Raw genomic sequence first — 12,337 nt, forward strand, 5'->3', positions numbered from 1 at the left:
GACAGAGAGTTCCACCAGGTCGGAGCCAGAACTGAGAAGGCCCTGTCTCTGGTAGAGGCCAGGCAGACCTCCCTGGGGCCAGGGACCATCAGCAAGTTCTTAGTGGCTGATTGAAGTGACCTCCAGGAAACATATGAGGAGAGGCGGTCCCGAAGGTATGCTGGTCCCTGTCCGCATAGGGCTTTATAGGTCAACACCAAAACCTTGAACCAGACCCGGTACTCAACTGGTAACCAGTGCAGCTGATGGAGGATAGGTGTTATATGAGCTATGATTGGTGCTCTGGCAACCACTCATGCAGCTGCATTCTGAACCAGCTGCAGTTTCCAGATCAAGCCCAAGGGAAGCCCTGCATAGAGCGAGTTGCAGTAGTCTAATCTGGAGGTGACCGTTGCCTGGATCACTGTTGTAAGGTCATGGGTCGATAAAATTATATTTTATTGGCTTCTATCTTACCTAAATCTTAGAAAAATGTCAGCCACCAGGGTAGAAACACTTAAGATGTTATTCATCTTATATGATACACTGTTATTAAATCTTGACTGGTTATTTATTGTGGTGCATGCAGTCACTAGTCTACAATTCAATAGATTATAATTATTGCTTCTTCTACTGAAGTCAAAGTTCTTTCCCTCCAAAAGTGGCCTGTCTGCTTACCATCTAAACAATCTGAGATATGCATGAAGAATTTCGTCTTCATTATCATTAGATGAGAAGTACGTGTCATCCTGAAGGCCACTGAGGAAGTTCTTTCACATTCACATGTGAAAGATGAGAATCCCTGAGGAATTTTGTGACTATCAACATCTACCTCTGAACATTGTCATTCATCCAGTCTTGGGCATTCACTGTAACATATAAGCATCATTGAACACATTTGTCATCCCCCTACCAAGTTAGGAGGAGCTGTTGGCTTAGGTGATAAATTGATGGGTTGAACTTCATAAGAAGATAATAATATGCAACACTTTAAGCACAGAAGAGATATTCTGTTGAGGGAGTTTGTGGGCAACACATTCTAGCCAACGTTGTATGTATCTAATTGTGCAGGTACAAAAAAGGGATGAATGAAAAGGAATGCCACTTTATACAACTTTATTAACTTAATGATCCAAACAACCATAATGCCAGGAGTTACTGGTTGTGCTCCGGTATATTAGAGAACATGGTTTTTGATCAGGGTTAAAGCAGCCACAAATTGATAACATCAACAGCTGATCTATAGATGCAAAGCTACCTGGCACAGTACTGTTCTTGAAATGAACTTCACCAAGGAACATCAAGGCTATCTGATCAGGTGGTTAACACATGTGTAATAAGAAATCCCAAACCAAGGTATCTTAACCTGGAGAGCATGTCCACCATGATAGTTTCAGAGTGCATAATTAAAAACTGACAGGAGCCATGCTTAATTAGACCAAACGCCCATCTATCTAGTTCTGTAGTTGGTTGTTACAACCACACAAATTCTTCTGGGAAGCCCAATCATTTGGGCAAAGATGGGATGCTGTGGAAATGCTGCATTGCCACTAAAAAGCCTCTACAGTAAAACCATTCAGCTTTGAGGGATTGCGACAACATCCCAGTGATGTGTGATGTCACGTCTGCTTACACAACTGGAAGTTACGGTGTGGCAGTGTGTGGTACCATGTGATGCTTCATGCCACCCAGCCTGGTCCTCAGAAGCCTCCACTTGCTCCCAGAAACTTAAAAAAATAAAATAAAATCACTTTTAACTCATTAAATTAACAGTTTGTCATTGTTTCATCTGCAGGAGTGCTCCCAGGTTTTACAGGCACCAACTTTAACCTCCAACAGATTCTCAAAGAAGCAGCCCATGCAAAGCTTGATGATGTCACTTCTGTAGGTGATGTCATCATACCAAGTGTAGGAGTGCATGCTTGCTTTCTACATGTGCTATCAACATTCCACTGATAAGTGCTGCCCCCCCCTCCTGTTCCACCTTCTCTTGCAGCCAGGCCCTTCTCCTGCTGAGATCCTATTGGGACCCGAGAACCCTAACCTGGAATTAAGCTGGTGGCACCCCAGCCCCTTAATTTAACCCCAAACTTGCACTGTCCCAACCATTTCTGGTTAGGGCCTAACTAATCGAAGACCATGCCTAATTAAAAGCAAATAATTCCATCCTGCCAAGTGCCAAATTGAAGCAGTCAATAAAAAAAAATTCTCTGCAAATCTGACTAAGCCCCCTAAAATCTTGTTGGGTTCTAGAGTGACCAGTTAATCCCAGTGGAAAAGAGCAAGAGTCCAGTAGCGCCTGTAAGATTAAGAAAATCAGTGGTAGGGTAAGAGTTTTTGTGAGTCTCTGGGCCAAGCTACACATGACGAATGACACTTGAATGGCAAGTATATTTCTCCCTGTTCACTTGCCCTCCACTCAATCCACTTGCCGTTCAAGTGTCATTCGTCATATGTAGCTTGGCCCACAGAAACCTCATACCCTACCACTAATTTTATTAATCTTATAGGTGCTACTGGACTCTTGCTCTTTTCCACTGCTACAAACAGACTAACATGGCTACTCATCTTCAGCTAATCCCAGAGACAGATGGAGGCTTGGAACATCAAGGACCAAACATGGCAAAGTTCCCTTTGACTTTGTTTTTAGGAAGAAGTGGGTGGGGAAAAGCAGGTCCTGAGCAACAAGAGGCGGGTGTTTATCTTGTTTTTAAAAAATCTGCATGCTTCAACTGTTCTTAATTTAATCACTGCATCAACAGAAAATAGTTGAGTTGTTATCGAGCAGGTTGCACGGTACTGAGGTGATGCAGAGCTGGCAGGATGTGGTAATTAGGGTGTCGGGCTAGGATTAAGGTCTGAAATGACAACTCAACCATAATACCCACTGATCTAGCACCTTGTTTCAGAGGGTTGTGAGGAAGGAAGAAGTATGAGGAAGAAGTGGGAGCTTTTTCGAGGAGGGGAAGGATAAAAATGTGATCTGATTGATTTAGGATGTCCCCATATTTGTTTTATATTTATTGCATTTTAATGTTTTGGTAGGTCTTTGATACGTAAAAAAAAAAAGAGTGGGATAAGATTTTTTAAAAATATTTAAATATGTTGTCCAAAGCTGACAGGAAAAAAAAATGATTCATTTGAAATGTGGTGCTGGAGGAGAGTTTTGCAGATACCACGGACAGCCAAAAAGACAAATAAGTGGGTATTAGATCAAATCAAGCCTGAATTCTCCTTAGAAGCTAAAATGACAAGACTAAAGCTACTTTGGTCACATCATGAGAAGACGAGATTCTCTGGAAAAGTCAATAATGCTAGGAAAAGTGGAAGGCCCAAAATGAGATGGCTTGACTCAATAAAAGAAGCCACGTCCTCCAGTTTGCAGGATCTGAGTAGGTCTCTTAGAGACAGAACGTTTTGGAGGTCTTTCATTCATAGGGTCACCATAGGTCGGAGATGACTTGACGGCACATACACACACACATTGTCCATACTAGGATTTTATTTTCCCTCATCCGTGTTCATGGACGTATAGGATTAGCATCAGAAATCACATTTGTCCCCCTTCCCAGCAAAGTTTACAGTGGGCATCATCAACCAGGAGAAAGGAAAATGGCTATATTGTCTCCCTTTACTTTTCGCTGAGAGCAAACTCAGTCCTATCCACTTAGGAGATCAGACAGAGATTGATAGAACCCCTGAGGTGATGAATTTAGTTAATATAACGCTACAACCAATGTCACATAAAGGCTCAAATTAAAGAAAACATTGTTGGAGGGGCTTAAAAGGCACAAAAACAATCACCCGCCTTATTGTATGAGAAGACAGGTAGGGGAAAATATGAAGTGGAACCGGTTAGAGAAGGACGTTTTGCATTTTAATCCTGTTTGGTAGGTTTTCAGAGTAGCTTTTATCAAATCTCTTCAGTTAACTGGCACAATTTTGTTTCTCATTTAATAAACTTAATGTAAGTGGTATATTTTAAATAGCTGTAGGGCAGGTACAATGTGAAACAAGCAGTATTTAATTTGTATAATGAAAGGCGTCTGTCTAGAATACGTCATCTCGCTCAGAATTTTTTACTTTCAGCTGCTGAGGGAAGGACACTTTATACATGTTTGGAAAAGGGTTGCCACCTTCAGAATCAGCCCCTGCAGTGGAGCTATTAGACAGCTCATTTTGCCAACAATTAGCAGGTGATCTTTAGCTCCAAGCCAAGAAAAATTTTACCTGCCGATTTTGGAGTAGCAAATCTCTATTAAAGGCTTAGCAACAAGCCATTTTCTGTCCAGTTGGCAACATGGATTGGGAAGCTGCTGTCTTCACTTATTCCTTGAAATGTTATAGCACTTGAGCAGAGCTCTGCATCATATAAAGCCCTTATGAAAGCATTTTTTAAATTATCTCAGTTTATACAACAGTTTGCTTGCTATCTTCTCCTTGTCAGTTGCTAAATTTCACTCTGTAGCATATTTTCCTTTAAAAATTAATTAATTATTATTTTAGTCATTCCTCAAGATCATTTGAGGGTAGGATCTCTGGGGCGAGGGGGAGCCCTTATGTTCAGGTGGAGGAAAGCTTCACCTGTTGAATTTACATCAGCTGTTATTTGGATTAACATTCCATGGATAATTGTGCGGCGATACTGTACATGTAGCAAACCTAATCCGGCTGAGTTGTTTACGTAATGGCAACATCAAAGAGGCACATGTGCAACATATTTTGAAACCCTATAATTATTTTTTTTTAAAAAATAGACCTTGATATTGAGGTGATTACAGTTCCTGAAAAAGCCACACCTTTAAGCAATTTCTTGTCTTTGAAGCTATCTTGCCACACTGGAGGTTACAGTTGAAGTGCTTGACTCCTATCAGTTTCTTCGGCTGAGGGCCAAGCTACACATGACGAATGACACTTGAACAGCAAGTGTATTTCTCCCTGTTCACTTGCCCTCCACTCAATCCACTTGCTATTCAAGTGTCATTTGTCATGTGTAGCTTGGCCCTGATTTAGTAGTTTAGAGAGTTACTGATCTATAAAACTGGCCACCTTTAAAAAGATCTGCTAATTCAATTTATGTTTATAGCCATCAGGGCAGGGCAGGCTAGTAGCTAGTAGCAATTGTACATAGGCACAAATATTGTATACGTTTTCATCTAAGTAAATGTTAAAACTCAAAGGTGGCATTGTTTTGGGAGGTCTATCTAGTCTCATGAAAGTGGTTGAACTGTCCAGATAGTATCACTTCTGACAGCAGAGGAGGAAATTGTTGGAAATTAGCTGGAACTTGTTCCTCTCATCTTAGCATTCTATGTGGAGAGAATAATTTGGTTGGAATTCCCTATTATTTTTTGCCCATACCTGCAGTGTGAAGTGACAAAGTCCGAAAAGAGATTTACAACACACAAGGCTACTGTGTGCATCAAAAAAGTGTGTAGGTATGGATGGTAGGGAGAGCACACCTTGAAACTGAAAAAATTCTTCTTCCCACCTTCCTTTCCCACGAAAAGAGATCTCCAGTGACTCAATCAGGAGATGGGATTACTCCACTGAATGATTCTGTGGCCGTTTCCACAAACATTGAATAATGCACTTTCAATGCACTTTAGTTATCCTTTAGAAGTGGATTTTTTGTTCCACACATGGAAAATCAGTTACAAATGTGCACTAAAGCGTATTGAAAGTGGATTATTTAATGTGTGTGGAAACGGCCTGTGTCTCTAATCGTATTTGAGTTAGTGAAGTGGAGCTTTTGACCAATGTTAGGAACAGGTATTTGTAATTTATTACAATCTTTCAAACTGGTCAACACTCCCACTCAGATTCATGAATGGCGTAATTTCTGTGTTACATACTCTTGGCCAATCTTTTCAACCAAATCATTTTTATTGATACATTTTCAGTGCAATCCTATGCCGAGCTACTCCAGTCTAAGCCCATTGATTTCTACGTTTGCCAGCACTGGCCACTCGTGCTATGCGTGCTGCCCCATGGCAAGCCAGCTGTCCCAGCATGCCACAGAGCTGGTGGCGGCAGTGTGAGTGGCTGGGAGGCTGCCTGCACCATTTCCCTGCCCTGCAGGACAGGGGGGTGGCGTGGGTGGCCTCCCAGCCACCCACGCCGCCTTTTCAATGCCCCGCAGGAGAGGGGGCACGTGGCAAGCGTGTCCCCTGTCCTGCTGACCACACACTCACGGGGTTCGCAGCTGCAACCAGTGCCTCCTCTTTGGTGCCACTGGGGGCAGACTACCCCCCTGCCCCCCCCCCGTCGATCCGGCCCTGCCAACCATCACAACAAGGGCTGAAAACAGAACATACCATTTTATAGATTTCCCTCTACATATGTCTCCCCACATTCCTCTGATTTAATAATCCCAGACAGAAAGCAAAGGTAGGACTTGGGATCCTATCCCCCGAAAGGCAGCAATGCATTTTATGCAACTGCTTGAAAAGGTAGATCACAGATTTTTTTTAGGCATAGTTGTGCATATCTGTGTGTATGTGTGAGAGTGAGTGTGTAGAGTATGACTCTTTGCAAGGCTTAATAGAGATAGAAACTTCCACAAAATATAATCATTTGCCCAATTTTAATCCTTTCATAAGGGATGCATATCAGGAGAGTAAAAGGCTACATTTTAATGAACAGAAGGTCTAAAATTACGGAGATTATTTTTAGCAAAGATGATTTGGGGATGAGTAAGGATTTGCTTTGGGTGAGTGCCATTAAATCTCTAGTCCTTGAAGGCATCTATTTCAGGTTCTGGGGGAAGACCTTCTGCTGTATCTCTTGAGAAAATCCTCCACTGCAGCAGCCACCACTGCTCCTTCTGCCACCACAGCATCCACCGCTGCTGCCACTGCTTCTGCCACTGCAGCAGCCACCACTACTACGGCTGCCACCACAGCAGCCACCACTTCTACTGCTACTGCTGCCTCCACAGCATCCTCCACTGGACTGGACTGCTTCAGAAGATCCTCCACTGCAGCATCCGCCGCGACTGCCACCGCAACAGCTTGCTCCTCTCTGTTGTTGTTGGCTCATCTTTTCTCTAGCTGGAGTAACCCTAGAGGACACAAGAGAGAGGCAGAGAGAGAGCTAGAATTGAGATTTTGCATCAGGGCTCTATATTGAAACACTATTTTGCTTTGCTATTAAGGCCCCTTCCAGCAATTCTTGTTCACCCTTTTTAAAGGAGCTTCTTAGATGTCACTTTCTTTCTTAGACACACAAAGCAAGTCAAGATCAAAAAGGAAGGACCAATTCAGAAATATTCATCTTTGTTCAGCCTGTTTGGTGTAGTGGTTAAGAGCAGCAGGACTCTAATCTAGAGAACCGGGTTTGATTCCCCACTCCTCCGCTTGAAGCCAGCTGGGTGACCTTGGGTCAGTCACAGCTCTCTCTGAGATCTCTCAGTCCCACCCACCTTTTGGGGTGATTGTTGTGAGGATAATAATAACACACTTTGTAAACTGCTCTGAGTGGGCGTTAAGTTGTCCTGAAGGGCGGTATATAAATCGAATGTTATGAATCAAACGTTGTTAGTGGGAAGAGAGGGGCTAGCTTTCTGCCATTACATTCACAACAGCTTACGTGGCAAGCACTTTCTCTCAAATTCACCTTGAGACATAAAATATACACTAAATAGCCAATCATCTGGATTGTCAGTGGATGAATGTCACATCCTGTCAGTGGATGAATGTCACATCCTGTCTGTAAAACACATCTTCAGCCAGAAAAAACAGTCCTTGTGTTAGACGTTTTTTTAAAAAATTAGTCTCAACAGAAACTTACAATAGAATCCTAGACAGAGTTACACCCTTCAAAGGACTTCAGTGTTCCTAGAAAGGCATAACTCTGTCCAGGATAGCACATTTTTTTTCTGCCCATATTATTTTCTGCCCATTATGGATATCCTAGTCTGTGCTTTTGTTTGTAGGAAGTTTATCCTTTTAATCCAATCAAAGTGAAGGGAAATCAGACGGTATATTGTCGAAGACTTTAACGGGTGGAGAACGATGGTTGTTGTGGATTTTCCAGGTTGTATCACCGTGGTCTTGGCATTGTAGTTCCTGACGTTTTGCCAGCAGCTGTGATTGACATCTTCAGAGGTGTAGCACCGAAAGACAGAGATCACTATGTGTCAAACATTGACACAACAGAGTGGGAAAGAAAAAAATATTTCCAAGCGAACTTTGACTTTTTAAGACTGTTTGGAATTACCTACATGGCAAATATTTCCATCAATGTTGCCCTAATTATGTGATCTTTTGGGAAAAGCTCAATTGTCCTTTGAGATACTCATCATTATGAGCATAGAGAGAAAATGCAAAGAAAAAAATGTAAATTACTAATAAACAACAACAAAAAAAAGAACAAGAAGAACATTTGATTTATACACTGCCCTTGAGGACAACTAAATGCCACACTCAGAGTGGTTTACAAACTATTTTATTATTATTATTATTATCCTCATGACAATCGCTCAGTGAGGTGGGTGGGGCCCAGAGAGTTCTGAGAGAGCTGTGACTGACCCAAGGTCACCCAGCTGGCTTCAAGTGGAGGCGTGGGGAATCAAACCTGACTCTCCAGATTATAGTCCTGCCACTCTTAACCACTACACCAAACTGCCTCTCAAGGAAGCAATAAAATCAGTAGTCCAAATTAATTCTTAGAGGGTGTGATTTCTAAGTTAAGTACTGTAACCTTTGTTTTAGGCAGGATATGGCTTCTCTTTGGCCTGATCAGTTTTCAAGAAATGATGTACAAGGCCATTTTCCCTCCAATATTGTTTCCCAGCCATGAACGGACAGTGATCAAGATTCCATCAAACTTTTTTCATTGGACAGCAAAACATACATATTGCAAGTAGCTTGAGCCAAGAATCCTTACCTTAGGTACAAAGGCTGGAAGGAGAGCCATGAAAAATCTGATCTGACAACATTGAGCTGATGGACTACTAATTTAACTCATTCAAATCCTATGTTATCATGGAGGGACTGTACCCTATTGGTAGAAAGTATGTTTTGTGTGCATAAAGCCAAAGGTTCCACCTAGTTAAAGAGACATAACTGTATAATTGTATAAACTGTATAACTGTATAAACAAACTAACAAAGAGGTCCAATGATCATTATAGCTAGCCTACCCACCCACACAAATGAATATTCAAAATTTGTTTCCTATTGACTGTTAGAGAGACCAAAAATGACCCATCTCTTTTACAGTTTCTACCCAAGTGCCCCTGCTAGGACTGCAGAATGAGATTTCACAGAAGGACTGTTCAACAGATAAAGCCAAGAATGGCAAAGAGAAGAGAGGTCTTTGTACTCACCCTGCTGATCACCAAGATGTCAAAGCAATCAAAGTCGAGTGAATGAGAAGCGTCTAGAAAGAAGATCCATTTATACTATCTGTCAATGTTCCATTTCATAAATGGGGCACGTGGCGAAATTGCCATTTCTCAAAGGAGCCGCAGCTCGTGCTTAACTCTGTCCCCATTTTGCACTCATTGTTTTGACTCATACAAGCATGTGATGAGTCTCTTTAGTGGCCTGTCCTTCAGTCTGTGTATGGATCTGATGCTGGTACATGTATCGGACTTCTGTCACCTGATAACTATCACTTGCTTCAACTATGTGGGTGTTACAGAGTCTTTCCCAATATTTTTGGCATCTCATTTGAATTGATAGAATGAGTCACTAATTGGAGGGGATTGTTCTTCCATGTGAACATCCTTCCTCTTATAAACAGATGACATATAATGTGAGCTCCATGGAAATCATACTTCTCATGACTTTTGTGATGTAAACCTTTCTTGTTACTTTATTGCCCGTGATGTGCAATCTAGACTGAACATAGCCTACGGCTTCAAGATTTAAAATCAGAGTTCTTTCCTGGTTTAAGCACCCGTTGGCAGCATGAAATGTAATGGCATAAGAAGGAAAATGAATTTAAAGCGGTTTGTGAGGAATAAAAATATAGAAAAAGCACTGGAAGAAGTCATATGCACTGAGGGTTATCAGCCGGCCACTTTGCTCCACTGTCAGCACAGATGGGGGGAGGAGTGACATTGTATGAAGTCACATCTGGTTGTTGTGACATCTAGAGATGGGCACGAACAGCAATATGAATGAAAAAAAGCCACAAAGTCCAATCAACTGTTCACAAACAAACTGTTTGTGAGGCCCCATTCTAAACGAACAGGTGGTCGTTGCAAGCCTCGTTCATTGCTGTTCATTGCTGTTCGTCAAGACAGACAGTTTGGCACCGCAATCAATTCCCTTGGCAACTTAGGCATGGATTGTTTGAACTCTGTCTGAACTCCTGCTGTTACTCTGGAAACCCCAATCTAAGCCCAATTTAGCTTGATAGGCAGGTCTTCCTTTCAAGTGTGGAGCTCCAAATTTGTTACAAGGAAGCAAGGAGCAGGGGGGAGGGGGGCTCCCAGCTCTGCTTTTGCAGACAGGGAGGGAGAGACAGTTGCTGTTGGCATTTTGAGAGAGAGACAGGGAGAGTGCATTGGAGCTTGAATTTTCTTTGTGTGTGGTGGTGTGGTGGAATAGGGATTTACCACTTCAAGTTCCAGGGCTTCTGCCAGGCTCTGGGCCAAGCTATTATTTATTTATTTTATTTATTTTATTCAGTTTATACCCCACCCTCCCCACAGATGGGCTCAGGGCGACTTAGCTGATTATTAATAGCAACATAGCCCATTGTGGGGGGAAAATACAACGGGATCTAGAAAGGGGAGGGCGGGCAGGCAAGCATTCACTCCTCCTCTGTCACTGATTACAGCTGGTGAAGGACAGGGGGTAGGCATTGCCATTTGCTCCACACCTGATCTGCCTGGTCTTGGGCAGGTGAAGGGGTAGTGGGCTATCAGCTCCATGCCTGATACATGCTGAGTAAAGGGGGGGGCATTGCCTCCTGTTCTGCACCTATGGCAGGGAGAAGGGGGAAAGGCATTGTTGCCTGCTCCGAGCATGATCCCAACTGGGTGAAGGGGGGTGGGCATTGTCACCTGCTCCCTGCTGGGTGAAGGGAGCAACAGTCATTGCCACCTTCTCTGCACATGATTCTTACAAGTGAAGGTGGATGGTGAGCTTTACTACCTGCTCTGCTCCTGATCCCAGCTGGGTGAAGGGGGTGTGGGCATTGCCACCTGCTCTGTTCCTGATTCCTGAAGGTTGGGGGGGGGGGCGGCATTGCTGCATGCTTGGCTCCTGACTCAAGCAGGGTGAAGGTAGGGCATTGCTACCTGCTCAGTGTCTTACTCCAGTAGGTTGAAGCCAGCTGCTCCACTCCTGATCCCAAATGGGTGATGGTGGGAGGTGAGCATTGCCACCTGCTCCGCCATGAATACCAGCCGGGTTAAGACAGGGAAGGAAAATGCCACCTGCTCCACTCCTAATACCAACATACAAAAGAGAGAGTAACGGTATGTACTTGCAAAACACCAAAGTAACCGTTACCAACTAACTAATCACTATGAAAGAATGTTAAACACGTCTTGTGCAAAAATATGAAATTTACTCACACTGTAGATATGTCACAATGTTGTTCCAGCCACTACTATTGGAGCAACTGGAGCACTCTATATATTTACACTTCAGTAAGAAAACTCAAGGGGGCAGTAGAACATTCAATAAGAGCCCCTATTGTTTGCAGAAGCATACAAACTTGTCGAAGCTACACAGAGCCTCTATGCAATTTCATCCAATTTCATATACACAAACTCAAAGCACCCTTAGGTTGCCTAAGTAATTTCAAACAGCCATTTTCCAAAATTGTAACTGTGTTTGCAGAAGCAGACAAACTTATCGAAGCTACACAGAGCCTCTATGCAATTTCATCCAGTTTCATATACACAAACTCAAAGCACCCTTGGGTTGCTTAATTCGATTCTGACAGAAAATCAACTAGTAATTTCAAACAGCCATTTTCCAAAATTGTAACTGAACGGGTCAGCCAGCAAGAGGTCCCGTTTCCGGTATCCCCTTCTTCAGAGCAGTTACAACTGTAAGAAATACATAAAAGGTATAAATCAATATAAATTAAACAAATCTCCATTCTGCCTTCATTCCATGGTTCTGCCAACGCCTACTTACATACAGCACATCAAACAGCATTTCTATCATGGTTCCAAATCGCTCACCGGCGTGTATAAAGGAGAGGGAGTAACCCACTCCTTAAAAAATGCTGTGTAATTCTCCTCTATTGCCATTGAATGATTTTTAAAGGAACATAGTCCCCAGACAGTCCTCACAAATAAGATGTCAACTCGCAACTGACATTCATTCCTTGTGGTTCCTCCGTGTGCAGTTTGTAGATCCACCACGCTTCTTTTCTTAACAAGTCCC

General features: G+C 42.7%; 1 long non-coding RNA gene across 1 annotated transcript; it reads right to left on the bottom strand.

Moving 5' to 3' along the window:
* Nucleotides 1-6,546: 6,546 nt before the first annotated feature.
* On the bottom strand, nt 6,547-9,357 carry LOC129339200 (uncharacterized). Its single transcript, XR_008597987.1, has 2 exons — nt 9,310-9,357; nt 6,547-7,042 (listed from the first exon to the last, which is right to left on the bottom strand). It is a non-coding gene; the product is annotated as an uncharacterized LOC129339200 (long non-coding RNA).
* Nucleotides 9,358-12,337: the final 2,980 nt, after the last annotated feature.

This window comes from Eublepharis macularius, chromosome 1 (assembly GCF_028583425.1).
Source record: "Eublepharis macularius isolate TG4126 chromosome 1, MPM_Emac_v1.0, whole genome shotgun sequence".
Taxonomy (NCBI): Eukaryota; Metazoa; Chordata; class Lepidosauria; order Squamata; family Eublepharidae; genus Eublepharis; species Eublepharis macularius.